The sequence below is a fragment of the Scyliorhinus torazame genome, chromosome 19 (genome assembly GCF_047496885.1).
Source record: "Scyliorhinus torazame isolate Kashiwa2021f chromosome 19, sScyTor2.1, whole genome shotgun sequence".
Lineage (NCBI taxonomy): Eukaryota > Metazoa > Chordata > Chondrichthyes > Carcharhiniformes > Scyliorhinidae > Scyliorhinus > Scyliorhinus torazame.
Genome location: NC_092725.1, coordinates 50,535,310 through 50,556,527, shown reverse-complemented (window position 1 = coordinate 50,556,527; position 21,218 = coordinate 50,535,310). Strand labels below are relative to the sequence as shown.

Here is a 21,218-nt window from a genome sequence, read left to right as displayed (position 1 = left end):
CCCACCCAGAAATGGGGAGAATGTGCAAACTCCACACGGACAGTGACCCAGGGCCGGGATTCAAACCCAGATCCGCAGCGCCGCAGTCCCAGTACTAACAACTGCTCAACATGCCGCCCCTCCAAGTCCCAAGCTTGTCGGTTTCGAGACAGTAGCTCTCACTGCACGAACACAGTAATAAACTCTCTCTCAGAGATCATTGCAAAAATAATTGGAAAAGCAATTTTATTTTGGCTAAAAGTTCAATCATTTTAAATAAACAAAATTAATTTTGCTTTTATCCAACAGAAACTATTAGCAACCATCAAGGAACTGTTCGTATATGTGAGAATAATAGAGCGGAATAATAAGGCCCCAGGAGCAAATATCTTGTGTACATTTGAGAAGTTTTAATACCTTATTGATCTGAATCTCCCAGCACTTTTAAATTGAATCTTTATTAATCTTCGATTAGTGAATAATGACAAGGCGTAATTTACTGAATTTATTTAATTAGGGCAACATTTTGTGTCTCCATTATCGGTTGTAACCTTTTTGGCTGGGGGAGGAAGGAATGTGCTTGTGACTCACATTTTGCCCACATTTGTTGTCCAGCAGCAAGAACAAATTACCCCCAGGTCACAACAATCATTCATAACCCCAAAATGAGCTACTGGTCTCACTAGTAGTGCAGTCTGGCTTGTGTTGCATTTTCCTTGAAATTGGGCCATTTTATCCCACACCATTTTACGTATTGGAGGGGCTTTGACCCCCTTGGTCTGGGTTAGATTCGAAGGAGGTGCAGGTAGACACCCAAATCGAAAACTGGTATAAGGTTGCCTAAAAAGCCAAAGCCACCCTTACCATCACCGTGGGCTAATTCCACCCTCGAACTGCAAATCTCTCGGCCTGTACTTACTTTAATTTGGAGTGTTTTTCTACCGATTATCCCTACTCTGCTGCTGATCGTGCGGTTTGCACAGTCCAGTTGGTCTCTGATAGCTTGCCCAACTGGCCGTGCATGGTGTGAGAACGTACACCAGCAGGAACATCACCATCAAGCACTCGCATGTTCTCTGTAAACTCAAGCTCATCCAAACTTCTGCTGCCTGTATCCTAACACGGAACAAAGGGGCAATTTAACCTGTAAAATAATAGAGACCAGATTGGGCACTTATAGTAGCGTATTTCTCGGAGCAGGACTCTGCTGCTTTTTTTGGCTTCGGAGAGGAACTTACCTCATTTTGTAGGAAGATGATCACGGGTAGGGGTGCCATTTTTAAATGCCGCCACCGCAGCCTCCAGATCCCACCCCAACTGCCCCATCTTACCTCTTAGGGGGTTCTTGAGACCCACCCCCTCGCCCCATCTCTTTAGGGCAGAGGCCACCCATCACCCCGGCCTAATACTTGGCACAGAAGCATGGCGCCCAGGCACCTTGGTACTATCAGCCTGGCACCCTGGGGGTGTCCCTGCTACCCTGAGTGTCACATGGGCATCCTTGATGCCAGCCTGGCAGTGCCAAGGTACCACTCTGCCTTGTCCCCAACCACCTTGGGCCTTACAATGGCCTGGGAGCTCCCCCCGCTCCCCCCAATCCAGATGCCATTATGCCTGGTCCACATTTACGTGGATCAGTGCTAAATAGCGCCGTGGCGAGGCAGTTAGTTTCAGGACCTCAGGAGATTCCAGTGTTGCCATATTTAAATGCACTTAATGCCTCAGTTAAATATGTTAATCTGCTGGACGAGATCCAGATCGCAACGTCTCAAGAGATCTCGTTAAATGCTCAGAGAGCCGTAAGAGAGAGAGAGAGAGAGAGAGAGAGAGAGAGAGAGAGAGAGAGAGAGAGAGAGAGAGAGAGAGAGAGAGAGAGGTGCGTCGGGCCAACGAGGCGATTAGATCGTGCCCAGGATCTCGGTGTCCATGTACATAAATACCTGAAAGCTGCCACCCAGGTTGATAGGGTTGTTAAGGTGTACGTTAAGAAGGCGTACGGTGTGTTAGCTGTTATTGGTAGAGGGATTGAATTTCGGAGCCATGGGGTCATGTTGCAGCTGTACAAAACTCTGGTGCTGCCGCATTTGGAGTATTGCGTGCAGTTCTGGTCGCCGCATTATAGGAAGGATGTGGAAGCATTGGAAAGGGTGCATAGGAGATTTACCAGGATGTTGCCTGGTATGGAGGGAAGATCTTATGAGGAAAGGCTGAGGGACTTGAGGCTGTTTTTGTTAGAGAGAAGAAGGTTAAGAGGTGACTTAATTGAGGCATACAAGATGATCAGAGGATTGGATAAGGTGGACAGTGAGAGCCTTTTTCCTCGGATGGTGATGGCTAGCACGAGGGGCCATAGCTTTAAATTGAGGGGAGATAGATATAAGACAGATGTCAGAGGTAGGTTCTTTACTCAGAGAGTAGTAAGGGTGTGGAATGCCCTGCCTGCAACAGTAGTGGACTCGCCAACAGTAAGGGCATTTAAATGCTCATTGGATAAACACATGGCTGAAAATGGAATAGTGTAGATGGGCTTTAGATTGGTTTCACAGGTCGATTCAACATCGAGGGCCGAAGGGCCTGTACTGCGCTGTAATGTTCTATGTTCTAGGTGTATTTACCCCACCACCCCCCCCCCCATATTATCTCTTGGGTTCACCAACCTTCAGCACCTACACTAGCCTCGAATGCAGAAACGCCTCAATTGAAAAATTCTCATCTTGGTTTTCAAATCCCTCCATCTCCTGTCTCCCTCCCTAATCATCCCTTAATGCCTCTGTGCGTCTCATTTTGTTTTGTTTGAATTAACTTCCCTGGTTTTAATATATTGACAGTGTTACGAGGGGCATAGATAGGAAGGAACTTTTCCCTTAGTCAAGGGGTCAATAATCAGGGGGCGTAGATTTAGGGTAAGGGGCAGGAGATTTAGAGGGGTTTTGAGGAATACATTTTCGCCCAGAGGGTGGTGGGAATCAGGAACTCGCTGTCTGAAAGCGTGGTGGAGGAGGGAACCCTCACAACATTTAAGAAGCATTTAAATTATCACTTGAAATAAAAATAATAATCTGTTTATTGTCACATGAAGTTACTGTGAAAAGCCCCTCGTCGCCACATTCCTGTTCGGGTACATGGAGGGAGAATTCAGAACTCGCAGCTGGTACGGGAATTGAACCCGTGCTGCTGGTCTTCTTTCGCATCACAAACCAGCTGTCTAGCCCACTGAGCTAAACCAACCCCCTCGCATACATACGCCATAGCATACAAGGTTAAGGGCCAAGTGCTGGAAAATGGAATTAGAAAAGATAGGTGCTTGATGGTCAGCCCAGGCACAATGGGCCGAAGGGCCTCGTTTTGCCCTGTAAAACTCTGACTGAGCGTTATACAAATGTAAGTTGTTGGGTTGATAAGGCACAAAGTGCGAACAAGTGGTGATGAGATGGCCGTGGTGACAGTTGCAGCATTTATTCCCGTTGAGCTAAAATTAAGTCATGGTCACATAAGAGGGTGTGTGGGGGTGGGGGCTGCAGGAAAAATCATAATGATCAGCCAAACCGATAAGTACATAGCCATTAGAAAAGCCACTTCTGAGGAAATTGTATCAAAAAATCTGTGTTACCATGGAGACCATTCACGACAGTGCGGCTCCCCCACTGCCCATTATGCACAATTGACAAAATGACAATGCTCGCTGTCACCCCGGTAAAATAAATTAGTTCACAAGCAATGACATCAAGGGCCCATGTTTTTTTTTGTTAAACTTTCAAGCAGATCTGCTAGTCAAAGCCCCACGGAAAACCTGCACAGTGAGGAGACCTCCAGTAGCATTGTGCTAACAGGAGCAGCAAAGTTACGGAGCGATGGGGCCTAGAAGCTAAATCTGTGACAGATGGGAGTACAATGTGGGGAAGTGTGCGGTCTACCACTGTGGATCTGGAGGAGCAGAGGGATTTGGCTGCCCATGTACATAAATTTCTCAAAACTACTAGGCAGGTTAAAAAAAAAAACTAACGAATTGTCGCCTTCATCTCGAGAGCAACATAAAATACAAAAGGAATCTTGGGCCGCGATCTTCCGGCTACGCTGCGCCGGAAAAGCAGCTCACCGTGGCGCAGCGTGGCCGGTGAAAGCCAGGAGACGCCGCAATCTTGCAAGAAGAATCCCGCCCATTGTTGAAAATTGCAGCTATGAGGAAAGATTGGATCGGCTGGGGGTTGTTTTCCTGAAATTTCGGAGTATACCTGATTGTACAAAATTATGAGAGGCTTAGACGGGGAAGACCTGTTTTTCGCTAGCCGACGGGTCAATTAACAGTGGCCATAAAGTTAAGGTGGTTGGTAGAAGGACATAGGAGGGACAACCTCTTCACCCAGAGGGTGGTGGGTGGCTGGAATTCACTGCCTCCATTGGTGGTTGAAGCTAAAATGCTCATTATTTAAAAAAGGTACCTGGATTTGTATTCGAGGTGCTGTAACCTGCGAGGCTAAGGACCAGGTGCTGGAAAATGGGATTAAAGTGAGCAGCTGGTTTCTTTCTTCTCGTTATTGGCTGGCACAGGCAAGACGGACTGAATGGCCTCTTGCTGTACTGTAAACGTTCTATGGGAGCAATGAAACTCTCAAGGCAGAGGTTGATAAGATTTCTGTTGCGTGAATGAATCAAAGGATATGGAGCAAGGCTGAGTAAATGGAGTGGAGGTGCCGATCTAACTGAATGACGGAACAGGTTAGAGGGACTGAATGGCCTTCTCCTGCTCCTATGTTTCCCCCAAGAATGTTTCTGTCATGATTCAAGCAACTAATGAAGTGTCAATTCGAAGGTATTAATATTCCCGTAGCTCAAGGGCACCAGACATGGATGGAAATGGAGAAACCATTACTGCTATTGATGGATGTAAAGAACTTGCATCTGCAATGTGTCCATCACTTCCTCAGCCTAAAGCATTTTCCATCAAGCAAAGTATTTTTGAAGCTTGGTCAACGCTGCAACGTAGGCAGCCACTTGCACACAGCAAGTTCCCACAAGCAGCAGTGCGATAAATGACCAGATGAATTTGCCGCTGCGGTTTGAGGGATGCGCGTTATGGAGGACACGGAAAGAATTTTCACACAAGTGCCACAAGATGTCTCTAATCCATGCCATTGCAGGCAGAACCCTCGCTCCGACGCCCCATCCAAAAGACAGAAAACCCCCTGACAAAAGCTTTGCTTTCTCGGAACATCACAAACGTGCGAGCTTCGAGCACGCGCCGCAGTTCCACCTCAAAGAAGTGAGAGTGACAAGCAGACATCGGACTTCCACTGCCATAGGAAAGGTGCGACACGTGAAAACAGGAGGTTTTGCACCTGATATTTGGGAAGCACGGTAGCACAGTGGTTAGCATTGTGGCTTCACAGCGCCAGGGTCCCAGGTTCGATAACCTGCTGGGTCACTGTCTGTGCAGAGTCTGCACGTTCTACCCGTGTGTGCGTGGGTTTCCTCCGGGTGCTTCGGTTTCCTCCCACAGTCCAAAGACGTGCTGGTTAGGTGGATTGGCCGTGATAAATTGCCCTTAGTGTCCAAAAATTTTTTTAAAAAAGGTTAGGGGGGTATTGGGTTAAGGGGAAGTGAGGGCTTAAGTGGGTCAGTGCAGACTCGATGTGCCGAATGGCCTCCTTCTGCACGGTATGTTCTATGATATTATGCATTGCAAAATAGCAGAATATTCTCTAAAAAAACAGAAGGGATTGAACAGTGGTTGGGGTCGTACAGAACTGGAGTAGAGTTTGAAAAAAGCTCTTTATCGTGCACTCTTTAAGACAAAACCAAAAGGGAATTCCACAAACCAAGTAGCCATGGTTCCATTCCCAACACGCTCATCTCTTGACACATACAAGCACACTATTTTGGAAAGGAACAGTAGACTTATTCTGTTGAGAGAGTCTGATACATCATAGGGCGGCACTGTGACACAGTGCACTGCCTCACAGCTCCAGGGTCCCAGGTTCGATTCCCCGCTGGGTCACTGTCTGTGCGGAGTCTGCACGTTCTCCCCGTCTCTGCGTGGGTTTCCTCCGGGTGCTCCAGTTTCCTCCAACAATCCTAATAAGTTTGAGGGATGAGACAGAAAGAGACCATATGGCCCATCGTGTCTGCACCGGCCCTCGGAAAGAGCACCCTAATTAAGTCCACACCTCCACCCTATCCCCATAAACCCTCTAAAGTTTTGGATACGAAGGGCAATTTAGCATGGACAACCCACCTAACCTGCACTTCTTTGGACTGTGGGAGGAAATCAGAGCACCCGGAGGAAACCCACAGACATGGAGAGAATGTGCAAACTCCACACAGACGGTCACTCAAGGCTGGAATTGAACCCGGGTCCCTGGCACTATGAGACAGCAGTGCTAACCACTGTGTCATCATTTCACCCCCGATGGAGAGTGCGTAGCCCCAGGTGTCCTCTTAACACACTTCAGCCCCTGATCAATATCAGATCCGTGTATCAGTAGAACACACAATTCAAATGTGCTGGGGGACTACTGAATGCTGAACAACTCCCATGTGGCCCCTGAAGATGATCATCTTTAATTTCCCCAGTGCTTCTAAGCTCTGTTTTTTTTGAGAGGCAGAAATAGTCAGAAATTGGGCACTTGATCTATTTTTGTTCCAGCTCTTCACTCCACCATCCTTTACACACGCGTCTACTTCTACACATAGGTTCACAGACACTAGAATTGACTGGATTAAATATTTAAGGGGAAAACGTATTTTTAAAAATCCACCTACTTCTGAAACTGCTGCTCCATCAATTGATTCATGATATGCTGCATTCAAATTTAAAATTCACCTTCCCGGACAAAACCTACTGTTACAACTTAAAGATTCCATATGCTGGCTCTTGAACGTGTCAACGTGTTTCAATTGGTGAAGCAAAATGAAAATAGGTCAACATCCAAACAAGCCCATCAGGAGTACAAGTTGTGTGCTTGCGTTTATTAATATTTCTTGCATGTATTGCTTTCTTCTTTCTGTTGACTGTAAATACAGCTGATGTGTTAGAGGATGTACATGCGAGAGGTCACCCGATGGTTTATCGTAGATTATCATAGAATTTACAGTGCAGAAGGAGGCCATTCGGCCCATCGGGTCTGCACCGGCTCGTGGAAAGAGCACCCTACCCAAGGTCAACACCTCCACCCTATCCCCATAACCCAGTAACCCCACCCAACACTAAGGGCAATTTTGGACACTCAGGACAATTTTAGCATGGCCAATCCACCTAACCTGCACATCTTTGGACTGTGGGAGGAAACCGGAGCACCCGGAGGAAACCCACGCACACACGGGGAGGATGTGCAGACTCCGCACAGACAGTGACCCAAGCCGGAATCGAACCTGGGACCCTGGAGCTGTGAAGCAATTGTGCTATCCACAATGCAACGTGCTGCCCAAAACAAAACAAAGACGCGTTGTAAAGAAAATGGAAAACCACAATTATTTTTTTTCTGTTAATGCGCAAGTTGCTCACAACAGTCACTTGGAGTCCAAGATTGCGTTCCTGGAGATTTCAGGGCAACCCCAAATGGTGGCCCATCAGCCTGGCCAAGTGGCCTTGGGCTAGGCAGCAGTGAGGATGTGACTGCCTGATCACTACAGTGACATCTGCTGGAGCCTGCTAGTACTGAAAATAGAAAGAGGCCACACATCCTTTATCTGATAGGGAGCAGAGTGGCGCAGCGGAAATGTGCTGGCACAAAACCCAGAGGTGGTCATGATATTCAGATAAACATCATGGTGCAAACACACATACACACTGATGGACAGATCAACGGACCAATCAATACACAAGCAACATCACAGCCAATCACAAGCAAGAGCAGACACACTATAAAACGGGGAACACAACACTTCCAGTTCATTCCAGCAGGAGACAGCTCAGGGCACAGAGCTCACAGCAAGCCACTCAGACATTCACCATGTGCTGAGTGCCTCTCCAACATAGTGCTAGGGCTGGGTCCACAGACGAGAGGGTAATGAACGAACCACAGTAACCAGTTTACAAATATTAATATTGTTAGTAATAAAACTGAGTTGTATCTTCCGCAACCGTGTTGGTTCGTCTGGGTAGCAGAGCACCCAACACGACAGAGGTCAATGGATCGAAACCATTCACTGCTATCTTTACACTGATGGGTATTCTTTCCCCCGTGACAAGGGGCGGCAGGGTGGCACAGTGGGTAGTACTGCTCCCTCACTGTGCCAGGACCCGGGTTCAATTCCTGGTTGACTGTATGGAGTTTTCACATTCTCCCAGTGTCTGCGTGGGTTTGCTCCGGGTTCCTCCCACAGTCCAAAGATGCGCAGATTGGCCATGATAAAACTGCCCCTCAAGTGTCCAGGGATGTATCGATTAGGTGGGGTTGCGGGAACGGGCCAAGGCAGGGTACACTTTCAGAGGGTCGGTGCAGACTCGAAGGGCCAAATGGCCTCTTTCTGCACTGCAGGGATTCCAGGAATGATTCTATGACTGCCTGTCAAAGGGGTTTGCAGCGAGCATGGGGATCTGCTGGCTAAATGCACCTGGCTCAGTATATCCTCCAAGTCTCTTCTACATTTTCCCCGAAGAAACAAAATGTCTATTTTTACATACTAGTTACCTCCTTTGTGACAGCATCCAGTGTGTAATTCCTGAACCAGCACATGAACTGAATCTATGACAGTTAGCTACACAGGTAGGTTATTCAAACCATGCTAAAGCAATGAATTTGAAACAGAGGAATTTCAAAGCTTTCCTTTTGCAATTCCAACAATTCGTCGATGTTTGCCTCCGAGCTGCCCTGCAAGTGCCAACCTTTCAGCCTCTATTAAATAGGAACTCCAGAAACAGACATTTGGCCCAACAGTTCTGACGCCACACAAGCGTCGTCTCAATCTAATTACCTCAATGTCTTCCTCTGTTAAAGTTGCATCGAGTGTGTCTGCTTCAGCCACTTCATGTAGCAGCAGGTTTGACATTCTCAGTGCTGTGAGAGCAATTCTTGTGTTTGCTCTGCTAGTGTATATTTATGCAGCCTTGTTCTACTCTCACCCACAAATGAAAACTATTTCCCCCACATCCGCCTTACTGAAACTCTTTGCAATGTGAGACGTTCTCGCTCTCTCTCAAATCACCCCTTCAGCCATGTTGTTAATTGTCAGCTTGGCTCAGTGGCTCACAATCTTGCCTTCCAAGGCCTTCACCAGGTCAGAGGTCCCAACCGCCTAACCAGACCTTAAGACCATAAATTAGGCCATTCAGCCCATCGGGTCTGCTCTTCCATTCAATCAAGGCTGATGTGTTCCTCTTCACTATTCTCTTGCCTTATCCACATATCCTCTGATGCCCTTATTAATTAAGGACCTATTTATCTCTGTCTTAAAGACACTCAGTGATTTGGCCTCCACAACCTTCTGCGGAAAAGAACAAATAACAGAACACAGCACATTAAGGCAAAAACTAAAAGTTCCTTTGCACTGCTTGAAGAGCAGAGAGTTTGCAAGCTGTGGTGGCCAACATTCCTCCCTCAACCAATGGAGAAACACATCAAATGGTTCACAGTAGGGGCCTTGGGCCTCGAGGAATTAAGGGCTATGGAGAGAGAGCAGGTAAATAGAGTTGAAATCAGCCATGATTGAATGGTGGAGTGGACTCGATGGGCCGAATGGCCTTACTTCCGCTCCTATGTCTTATGGTTATGCAGGCACCAGCATGATACCAGGGATGATGGACTTCAGGTATTGTACCGACTGGAGGCTGGTGTAGTTCTCCCTCAATAGAAGGTGAAGCCATTTTTAAAGATAAATTTAGAGTACCCAATTAAGCAGCAATTTAGTGCGGCCAATCAACCTACCCTGCACATCTTTTGGGTTGTGGGAGTGAGACCCACCCAGACACGAGGAAGAATGGACAAACTCCACACCGTCAACGACCCGGGGCTGGGATCGAACCCGGGTCCTTGGCACCATGAGGCAACATTGCTAACCACTGCGCCACCGTGCAGCCCTGAAGTCATGATTTAGTAGAGATGATCAAAATCATGAAGGATTTTGATAACATGGATGGTGAGGAAACAGTGGAAGGAGAAACATTAACCTGGGGAAACAGCGATTCCGTAGCCCACAGGGGCCCAGCATGGCACTGGAGTGGTCCAAGCCGCTTCCTGCACTTACGGCCTCAGGTCGGCGCATGCGCGGTGCGGCCGCGCATGCGCTGGCCCAGCGCGACATGGCAGACCCACAGTGGATCGCCACGGAAGATGGTAGCCCCCGCCCCCCCCAGGACGGCCACCACAGCTGCGACGCTGAGCCCCTGCCGGCAGGAACTCGGCCAGTTGACCGCGGAGACTCTTTCAATGGCCCCCGACCAGCACCACGTCGACCGCGCGCGACTGCCACAGATTCTCCTGTCGCCGAAGGTTCACGTCCCGGCGTCAGACCCAATCGCGGGTCTGATGCTCCATTCTCCACCCCCGCACCTAGCCTGATTTTGGCGCGGAGCCCGGCCTATGTCTTTAGGAACGTCTTCTTTTTTTATATATATAGGTGGGGGGAGGGCGGGAGGGAAAGCGAAGAAGAGAGATGGAGGGGTTTAGGAACGGAATTTTAGAGTTTCGGGCCTTGACAGCTGAAGGAAATGGGGGAGTTACTGACGGCCAGAATTCCAGGAACAGAGAGAAGTTTGGAGGGTTGAGGGGGGGGGGGGGGGTCAGAGATAAGGTCATGGAGATAAGGTCATGGAGGCATGTGAAAACAAGGATGAGATTTTTAAAAAAATCTAAATGGAGGATTGCCTGGAGTCAGTCTCCAGGAATTGAAGATCAATCTCCAGGATTGCAACCTGGAGAAAAAGCATTGCCACATTCATTTCTAAAAAAAACATTTCCTTTGACCATTTTATCTTTACCAGGTATCAAAGTATTAAAAGTCACAGCACTGAAGGAGGATATTCAGCCCATTGAGTCTGTACTGGTCCTTTTGAAGATTGCTCCAGTTAGCCGCATTCCAATGCTCTGTCTCCATATCACTCAAAGCACAAAGAAAAGTACAGCACAGGAACAGGCCCTTTGGCCCTCCAAGCCTGTGCCGACCATGCTGCCCGACTAAACTAAAATCTTCTACTCCTGGGTCCATTTCCCTCTATTCATGTATTTGTCAAGCTGCCCCTTAAATGCCACAATTGTCCCTGCTTCCACCACCTTCTCCGGCAGCGAGTTCCAGGCATCCACTACTGTGTAAAAAAACTTGCCTCGTACATCTCCTCTAAACCTTGCCCCTCGCACCTTAAACCTATGCCCCCTAGTAATTGACCCCTCTACCCTGTCCCTATGCCCCCTAGTAATTGACCCCTCTACCCTGCCTCAGACAGCATAACTAAAACAGTTTACCCTAGTCATGATCGCTTAGCTGACATCCACTCGGTCTATGCCCCTCATAATTTTGTTGACCTCTATCAGGTCGCCCCTCCATTGTTCCAGGAGAACAAACCGAGTTTATCCAACCTCTCATAGCTAACACCCTCCAGACCAGGCAACATCCAGGTAAACCTCTTCTGCACCCTCTCTGACCAGAATTAAACCCTATATTCCAAGATCATTGCTGATCTTCTCTCTAAACTCCACTTTCCCGCCCACTCGCCATATTCCCCGATTTCCTGACAGACCGGAAATCTGTTTATCCCTGCCTTAAATGATGGAGCATCCACAACCCTCTGGGATGGAGAATTCCATAGACACACAACCCCGTGTGAAGACATTTCTCCGAGAGAGATTTCTACTTTTGATAGTCAGAGGACACATCCTCGTCATCCTCACTCAAACTCCAAGCGGGATTGCATCAGCGAGGAATGAGTGCGGTGCAGCAACCTGGAGCCCAGTTAGTTCTGAACTATCTTGACAGCTGCTGCTAAAAAGTCAGTTGCGACAGCGAATTGGAATCTATGACTGGGCCAGTAATTTATAAAAGGAGGATTCAGAAAGTAGCAATGCCCTTTTTGCTTTCGCCAACTGAGGCAAGAAGACTCACACACGGCGTTGTGTTCCCCCTCGTCCTACCCTCTCTGGGGGCGGGGGGGGGGGGGGGGGGGTTCCCTTTCTATGGCAGCTCACTGACCACAAGGGGTCCCAAAGCGCTTTACAGCCAATGACGTACTTTAAGTTCAGACACTGTAATGGAGGTTTCAATGGCAGTCTGGTTCCGCACAGCAAAATCCCCAAAACAGCTAAGCGATCATGACTAGGGTAAACTGTTTTAGTTATGCTGTCTGAGGCAGGAACATTAACCAGGACACGGCAACAATACTACACTTCTTCCAAATACAGCCGCTGGGTTATTTGCGGCCACCCAGAGGCCTTGGTTTCACATTTGAAAGACCGGGGGAGGGGGCACACAGTATTCATTCTGTGGCTATAAGACGAGACACTCGGAAATCTGTACCACAGAGAGCGAGAGAGAGAGAGAGAAATTGAAATACAATCAGAAGGAGCAAGGAATCAAATAGAAAAATCAAAGAAGAATATATCAAAAATATTTATTGCCCCGGTAGCCCACGCGATAGATAGTGTGTCAATTTAAACCAAACTTATGTTTTTGCACATCCTGTGAGTGAAAAGCTCACAGATTCAAAGGTATATCAATTTTCATTTAAAAACAATATTAATTCAGCAAGAAACTGCCTTGTTTGCTTTCAGTTCAGCCCTGACTCAGCTGAGATTACTGCCTGACCAATTTTGGACAACAGTGGTCAGGAAATAGCTGCATGACAAGAGTACAAAAGGGAGAGAGAGAGAGAAAAAGAGAACACTTTACACCCTCACTACACTGGTGAGACATTTGACTGTTCAGGGAGATAGAAGTTTTAAAGCTCACTCGACTGTCAAATCAGTAAAACCCACTGGTCTCTTCCCTCCCCATCAGCTGTGGCTCACTCACCTCAGAATGACAAGGCTCCAGGTTCAAATCCCACTCCAGGACTTAGGACAGACACTCCAATGCAGTACCGGTGGAGTGTTACACTGCTGGAGGTGCTGCATTTTGGTTGAGACATTTAAAACTAAGGCTCCACCTGCCAGCTCGGGTCAATGCAAGGAGATCCCAAAGAAGAGGAGGGGAGTTAGCTTGGTATTCAAGTCAATATTTATCCCTCACCTCTACATCAAAGAAAATACGATCTGATTATTGTCACATTGCTGTCTGTGGGATCTTAGTGTGTGCCAATTAGCTGCTACATTTCCGACATTAGAAAGTAGAAAGAAGAAAGAAGGAAGAAAGAAAATCGCTTGTCACAAGTAGGCTTCAAATTAAGTTACTGTGAAAAGCCCCTAGTCGCCACATTCCGGCGCCTGTTTGGGGAGGCTGGTACGGGCTGGTACATTACACTTCAAAAGGAGTACCTCATTGGCTGCAAAGCACTTTGAGATGTCCAGAGATCGTGAAAAGTGCTTTATACATACTGAAGAGTACAAGACCAGGAGGTCTTAGGTCCGATCCTCACCCTGTACTGGAGTGCTATAATTAACTATAAGTAACATTTGTGTCATGCAAGTGCCAGACAATCACCATCTTGGAACAAGTGAGAACCTAACCATCATCCCATGACATTCAATGGCATTACAATCACTGGCTCCCCCACTACCAGCAGTCCAAGGTTACCTTTGAACGGAAACATGACATGGACCAGCCATATATAGAAATACTGTGGCTACATGAGCTGGTCAGAGACTAGACAGTCTGCGATGAGTAACTCACCTCCTGACTTCTCAAAGCCTGTCCGAATTAGTGATTTGGACGTGAATGCCGGAGGTACGATGGCTTGTCACAAGTAGGCTTCAATGAAGTTACTGTGAAAAGTCCCTAGTCGCCACATTCCGGCACCTGTTCGGGGAGGCCGGTACGGGCATTGAACCCGCACTGCTGGCCTTGGTCTGCTTTACAAGCCAGCTGTTTAGCCCATTGTGCTAAAACAGCCCCTAAAATTGGCAGGATGGTAAATAGTGAGGATGAAAGCCTTAGATTACAGGCTGGTCAAATGGGCAGAACAGTGTCAAATGGAATTTAACCCTGAAAGGTGGGAGGTGGTGCATTTTGAGAGGACTAATAATGCAAGGGAATACACAATGAATTGTAGGACCCTCGGAAATACAGAGGAATCTTTGGTGTGCATGTCCATAGATCCGAAGACAGCAGGATAGGTGGATAAGGTGGTTTAGAAGGCATATGGAAACAGGGAAGGCACCATTAGAAGAGATAATGGGGAAGTGGGAGGAGGAGCTGGGGGGTTGCCTGGAGTGAAATTCTGTATTAGGTGAACTCTGCTCCCTCGTGCCAGGGTGAGCCTGAGGGGGTCCACAGAGCTCATACGACGCAGGCTCAGATGTTCAGGTTCTGCTCAAGATGGAGAATGGGAGGGAGAGGTGTGCAGGGGAGCCGGCGAATCACTTACACATGTTCTGGTCCTGCCCGAAGCTAGTAGAGTCTTCGATATTGAACTTTCGAAACATTGTCAGAGATCGTGGGGGTGAGGGAGGAGCTGTGCCTGCTAGTGGCAATCTTTGAATTGTCGGAGGTGCCAGAGCTACTGGAGGGGAGAGGAGGGGGGCTGATGTCGTGGCCTTTGCCTCTCTGATTGCTCGGTGGTGAGTTCTGCTCGGGTGGAAGTCGGCAGCACCACCAAAGGTGTCGACGTGGCTGGGGGGGGGGGGGGACACGTGACAAATTCCTGCAATTGGAGGAAATTAAGTTTGCCCTTTAGAGGGTCAGAAGGGGGATTTTGGGCGAGATGGAGGCTGACTATATCGGCGTTTGAAGATGTGTTTGTCTTTGCGCAGGGAGGGGTAGGTTGGTTAAGGTTTAAAAAGGGGAAAGATAAGCCACAGCTGGAGTGCTGTGTATAGTTCTGGTCACCGCACTGTAGGAAAGAAGTGATTGCACTGGAGAAGGTGCAGGGAAGATTCACCAGGATGTTGCCTGGGCTGGAGCATTTCAGCTATCAGGAGAGACTGGTTAGGCTGGGGTTGTTTTCCTTGTTGCAGAGAAGGCTGAGGGAGGGCACCTGATTGAGGTGTACAAAATTATGAAGTGCTTGACAGGGTGGATTGAAAGGAACTTTCACCGTTTAGTGGAAAGGCCAATATACAGGTGACATAGATTTAAGGTAAGGGGCAGGAGATTTAGAGGGGATGTGAGGAAATACTTTTTCACCCACAGGATGGTGGGAATCTGGAACTGACGGATTGAAAGTGGTTGATGCAGTAACCCTCAGGACATTTAAGAAGCATTTAACTGTGCACTTGAAATGCAATAGCATACAAGGCTGAGGACCAAGTGCTGAAAATGGGATGAAAATAGATAGATGCTTGACGGCAGCACAGACATGATGCGCCGAAGGGCCCCTTTCTGTGCTGTAAAACACTATGATTCTTATTTTCACCATCTACAAGGCACAAGTTAGGAGTCTGATGGAATTCTCTCCACTTGCCTGGATGAGTGAAGCTCCACCAACAGTCAAGAAGCTCAACGCCAGGGGCGGCATGTGGCTCAGTGGATAGCACCAGGACTGCGGCGCCGAGGACCCGGGTTTGAATCCCAGCCCGAGGTCACTGTCCGTGTGGAGTTTGCACATTCTCCCCATGTCTGCGAGGGTTTCACCCCCACAACCCAAAGATGTTGCTAAATTATCCCTTAATTGGGTACTCTAAATTTTTTTTTAAAAAAGAAGCTCTACACCATCCAGGACAAAGTAGCCTGTTCAACTTCAATCCCTCCACCACCGGCGATGCACAGTGACAGCCTTGTGTAGCACCTACTAGATGCACTGCAGCAACTCAAAGGGTCCTCAGGCAGCACCTCCCAAACCCACGACCACAACCATCTGGAAGGACAAGAGCAGCAGATACCTGGGAATCACACCACCTGGACTGCAGCGGTTCAAGAAGATAGTCCACCATCAGCTTCTGCAGGGCAATTAGGGATGGGCAAAAAAATGCCCGCCTACCCAGTGAACCCCACATTCAGTAAATGAATTTTTTAAAACTATAGCGTCCAACATGAGAGTGATGGGAATTCAGCTATCATTATCCAGGTGAAATCAAAAGAGAAAATGCTGGAAAATCTCAGCAAGTCTGGCAGCATCTGTAAGGAGAGCAAAGAGCTAATGAAAATAGCTCTTTTCTCCCCCCCCCCCCCCCCGAGATCTCTACCCCATCCAAACCTCTCCCACAGCCCCCCCTACCTCCCCGACATCCCTCTCAGCTGAAACTGAAAGTCTGTGAACAGAATCTTTTTGACTTCAATCTTCACTCTTACACCATGAAAACCTAGCACCCCCCTCCCCACCACTCACACACACACACAAACTGCATCACAACCCTCATAACAAAGGGACGGATTCTTCCGGCCCACCCACTGCAAGATCGCCACGGGCGAGACACAGACAATGGAAAAGTCCATTGACCTCGGACGGGATTCTCCAGTCGCCGGGCGGACACGGCCGGAGAATCCCGCCCACAATCTCCAATCCTTTAGGAAATAGATTGATTCTGGCTATTAACCCGAATGTCAGCCTCATCGAGGCACATCACTCCCAAATATCCCGCCAACTCCCAAATACTTTCGCCTGGGTTAAGATTGCACAAGGCTGGTGATATTTAAAAATAATCAAAGAGATAGCTTGGTCAGCAAATCTGTTGCTTTTAAGGGATCTGCCCTGTGACATCTCGGAGTCAAATGATGCCAACTGCAGGGCTTAGTTTAGCTGTAAACAGGGGCTGTTTAGCACAGGGCTAAATCGCTGGCTTTGAAAGCAGACCAAGGCAGGCCAGCAGCACGGTTCAATTCCCGTAAATGCCTCCCCGAACAGGCACCAGAATGTGGCGACTAGGGGCTTTTCACAGTAACTTAATTGAAGCCTACTTGTGACAATAGCGATTTTCATTCATTTTTCATTCATTAGTAGCTGTGGTAAAAAAAACTCAGCCCCAAAATGGTGTACCATTGGCAACATTCATCAGCAGCTTTCCTTTCGAAAGCCCATTAGTAATGACATAAATCCAAAGGCAATTGTCCTTCCTACGAGAGTTGCGAGGATAACCTGCAGTGTGTTCATTCCTTACTTGCCTACTGGGTTTTTTATGCAACAGAAATTCACAAGAACCCAACTGAGACCAGCTTTGTGCATTTTTTTTTTGCGTGATTCAAAGCAAAAATGTCATGAATCCGGCAGAAATGTGCTTCTATTTATAGCAGACTAGGAATAAAACGTTCAGTTGGGACAACGTAGGTGAGGAGCTGAAGGCTAGGATGTGGAAAGCAGTTTTCCTTCTGTGCTAAGAGTTTTAAGTACTTAAGAGTGAAGCCATTGTTTTGACTGCAGGGACCTGCGGATTCAATGCAGGAAGCAGTGACAGGGGACAGGCACCTAATTCAAAAGAAAAGCAAAAGACAATAGGTCTCTAATTAGCTCGGACTCCTAGATCCTGAATCCAGTCTCTGTGCCCTCAGCACTGGCACGCTGGCTGGCAGTGTTCGAAGATGCTGTGGAGCAAGGATGTTCCCGGGAGACTCCAGCCTCCTGGCCAGGTAGGCAAATCAGGCTGGGCAGCTTCCGAAAGGAAAGCACATCAGCAATGGGTCTCTTCGTTTGTGCCCCTTTGTTTCAATAAAGCTTTACTTTCTGGCTCCAGCCACCCGCCCTCCCCTCCTCCCACCCACCAGCGAGGGTAGAGATGCGATGCAAGTGTGACTCGATTTGCACAGAGGACCCATCCAAACACATCGTCGTCTCTCCCCCCCCCCCCCCCCCACACACACACAACAGTCCCCATCCCCACACCGTCCCTCCCCGCACATACACACGCAGTTCCCCCCACAAAATCACCCCTCCATACACACACCCACACAGTTCTCCCCACAAAGAGAGAAAAATAACTCTCCCCAGCAGCAGTTCAGTGGGATACAGCCTCACAGTGCTCAGCACAAACATTTTCTAAAGTGGTTGAAAAAGACCTGCCACTGTTGCTGCAGTCCCTCAGCAGAGTCTCGGCATCGTACAGCACAGCAGGGACCACTCGGGCCATCGCGCTCATGCTGGCTCTGTGGGAGACCCCCCCACAGCCACCCCTACCCTCCAACTCTTTCCCCACAGTCTGACACCATGTCCCCTTCTTCAGTGTTTCTCCAATTCTGAAAGTTACAATTGAATCGACTTCCAGCACCCTTTTGGGCAGTGTGTAGCCACTGACAACTCGCTACACAAGGAGAATTCAAATGCCACCCCTCCCCTCCAGTTCTTATTGTCGATTATCTTCAACCTGTATCCCCCCCCCCCAGCCTTTGGAAACTGTTACTCCTTATTTACTCATATCAAAGCCCCTTCCTTATTGTGAATGCCTCGATCAAATCGCTGCTGAATCCTCAGTGAGGACACCCCGCCAGCTCTCCACAATTTGCTTCAACAGGAATCGCTCTCCAGCAAGAAAACGTGGCCGCAATTCAGGAGGAAAAAAAAAACCTGCCGGCGTTTTGAGAAGTGTTGGCGAGCCCCGGCACGTCCTTCACTCCACATTTTTTTTGTTTTTAAAAAGGAGAGAGAGAGAGAGAGAGCCGGTCACTTACCCTTTGAACACTTCCAGCTCCACAAGCAAGAAGCGGGTCAGTTGCGCCTGCGATCAGTGCTGGCCCTCCCCCGGTCCCTCTCACATGCACACATCCACCGAGCTTCCTCCGCGCTCTCGCCCTGGACCAGGGGCGCGGGCAGAGGACAGCTGCCTTCAGAGCGGGCAAGCCGTGGGGCCAATAACAACAAGGGCAGCAGCCGTTCCGAAGCAGCCAGGCCCCGCTTTGCTTCCCCCCCCGCGCCCGTGGCTTTGTTTCCACAGGATGAATCGCAGTTGTAGAGTGAGCAAAGGTGGGGGATGGTGGATAGCAGGGAGGGGGAAGAGAGAGAAAGAAGCCTCTTTTATCGTGGCAGTGTGCAGGGCCAGCACTCGGGGGGCTGAGGGGAGAATGGAGCTCAGATCAGCTGAGGCGCTGTGCCTTAGATACACTGGCGACAGCCAATCACAGCCACAGCAGCTGAGACACTCCAAGGCTGGGCACTGCTGGAAAACCTGGAAAAGCCCGAATTCCAGGGATGGACTGACTCTCAGCCAGCCCACGCTGCAAGCCTCAACCCTGTGGATTTGCCAGCATGAAATGCAGATCGAGACTGCCCACCTGTGTCCAATGGCCAAAGAGGAATTTTATACCTCCTCCCCACCCCACCGTCCAACAAACTTTATGGGTGGCACCAGCATCAGGGACCCAGGTCTCCGGTCACTGTCTGTGTGGAGTTTTCACTTTCTCCCGGTGTCTGCGTCGGTTCCCTCCGGGTGCCCAGGTTTCTCCCACAGTTCAAAGATGTTGAGGTTAGGTGGATTGGACATGATATGTGGGTCACACGGGGTTGTAGGGGGGGGGGGGCGTTGCGGGGTGCCCGGGTAGAGTGCTCTTTCAGAAGGTCGGTACAGACCCGATAGGCCAAATGGCCTCCTGCACTGTAGGGATTCTATAAGCAACTCATTATTTGTTCAGTAGGAGACAAAATGCCTGCTGTGATGTGTTGACACCTTTCCCTTCATTCAATTGAAGCTGCTCTGATTGAATGGAGTCTGGATTATGGTTTACCACTGGTATTCCCCCAACCACCTACCCCTTGCACCCCTCTCGGGAATGTGCTGAACCTTGGTCAGGGCCCAGGTTCCACGTGTAGCAGGAGTTGACCTGAATTATTTAGCCAGTCGGGGATGGTGGGAGAGAGAGAGAGAGAATCACAGCTGTCCTTGTCCTTGAAGCTAAGTATAACTCTCCCGAGGCACAGTGGCTGCAGCACAAAGCCATCCTAACCTGACACTCACATGAGGGGAGGGTTCACAGTGGGGGGGGTGCTGGGGGTGGAGTGGGGGCAGGCGAGTGAGCTGAGAAAAAAGCAGTGCTTATCTCACTGACATCAATGGTGGACACAATCAGTCCGAGCACTTGCTCCCGGAAAAAGGGGAAGCTGAGTATACAATGGATCCAATCGGCCAGATCCCCTGTTCTGGTAACTTACTGTTCGATTGTCAGGTGGAAACCTGGTCACTTAATTTACCCACAAAGCCAGCGGACAAATCACACTCAGGTTTCTGACACAGAAATAGAAGCTAAGTGCAGTCTTTCTAATATAATCAGCAGTTGTGGGGTGAAGGCAAGTCATCCTCTCATGTCGGCCTAGTCTCTGTTCATACTTTCTCACTGTTGCTAAGGTGGCCAACAGAGTTCTTCAAAACCCAGAGCTACTTTACGAAAACAGGACATTCGTCCCCTCAGAGGGCAGCGGCTCCCACCATGGTATAATGCCAAACTTATCAGCAGCCTCCTAGCATCGAGCTCAGTCTAGGACACCATCCGTGGCCTGGCCACAGCTGGAATACTGTCCAGTTTGGGCACTGAATCCCTGTGAAGTAAGGGCACCAGACTTACACCATGGGTTAAAGGGTTCAATTGTGATATTCATCTCGTATCCCCGTGTGGTTTGAGGGATGGTCTAATTGAGGTGTAGGGGCGGCACGGTGGTGCAGTGGTTAGCACTGCTGCCTCACGACGCCGAGGACCCAGGTTCGATCCTGGCTCTGGGTCCACTGTCCGTGTGGAGTTTGCACATTCTCCCTGCATCTGCGTGGGTTTCTCCCCCGTAACCCAAAGATGTGCAGGGTAGCTGGATTGGCCACGCTAAATTGCCCCTTAATTGGAAAAAAAATAATAATTGGACACTTTAAATTTAATTTTTAAAATAAATAAATAAATAATTGAGGTGTTGAAAATCACAGAATTGTAGAATGGTTACAGCACGGAAGGAGGCTATTTGGCCCATCAAATGTGCACCGATTCTCTGAAAGAGCACCCTTTAGGCCTTATCCCCGTGACCCCATTAGGGGCAATTTAGCATTGTCAATCCATCTAAACTGCACATCTTTGGACTGCAGGAGGAAACAGGAGCACCCAGAGGACACACAGACAGACATGGGAAGAATGTGCAAACTCCACACAGACAGTCACCCGAGGCTGAATTGAGCCTGGGCCCCTGGCGCTGTGAGGCAACAGTGCTGACCACTGCGCCATCATGCCGCTCGTTCTTTACCATGTGAAACAAAAGAGAGAAAATTGCCATTTGCAACTTGGCAGAGGTTGGCACTGCAGCGGAGTTCCATTCTCTTTCC

The 21,218-nt window shown here is 48.8% G+C and overlaps 1 protein-coding gene across 1 annotated transcript in view; it reads right to left on the bottom strand.

Annotated features, from left to right (window-relative positions):
• The window catches only part of large1 (LARGE xylosyl- and glucuronyltransferase 1), a 678,219-nt gene extending 659,203 nt beyond the window's left edge, over positions 1–19,016 (bottom strand). Inside the window, exon 1 of the mRNA XM_072484258.1 lies at positions 18,598–19,016. The gene's annotated coding sequence lies outside the window, so the exon portion shown is untranslated. The remainder of the gene's footprint in view (positions 1–18,597) is intronic.
• Between the last annotated feature and the right edge of the window lie 2,202 nt (positions 19,017–21,218).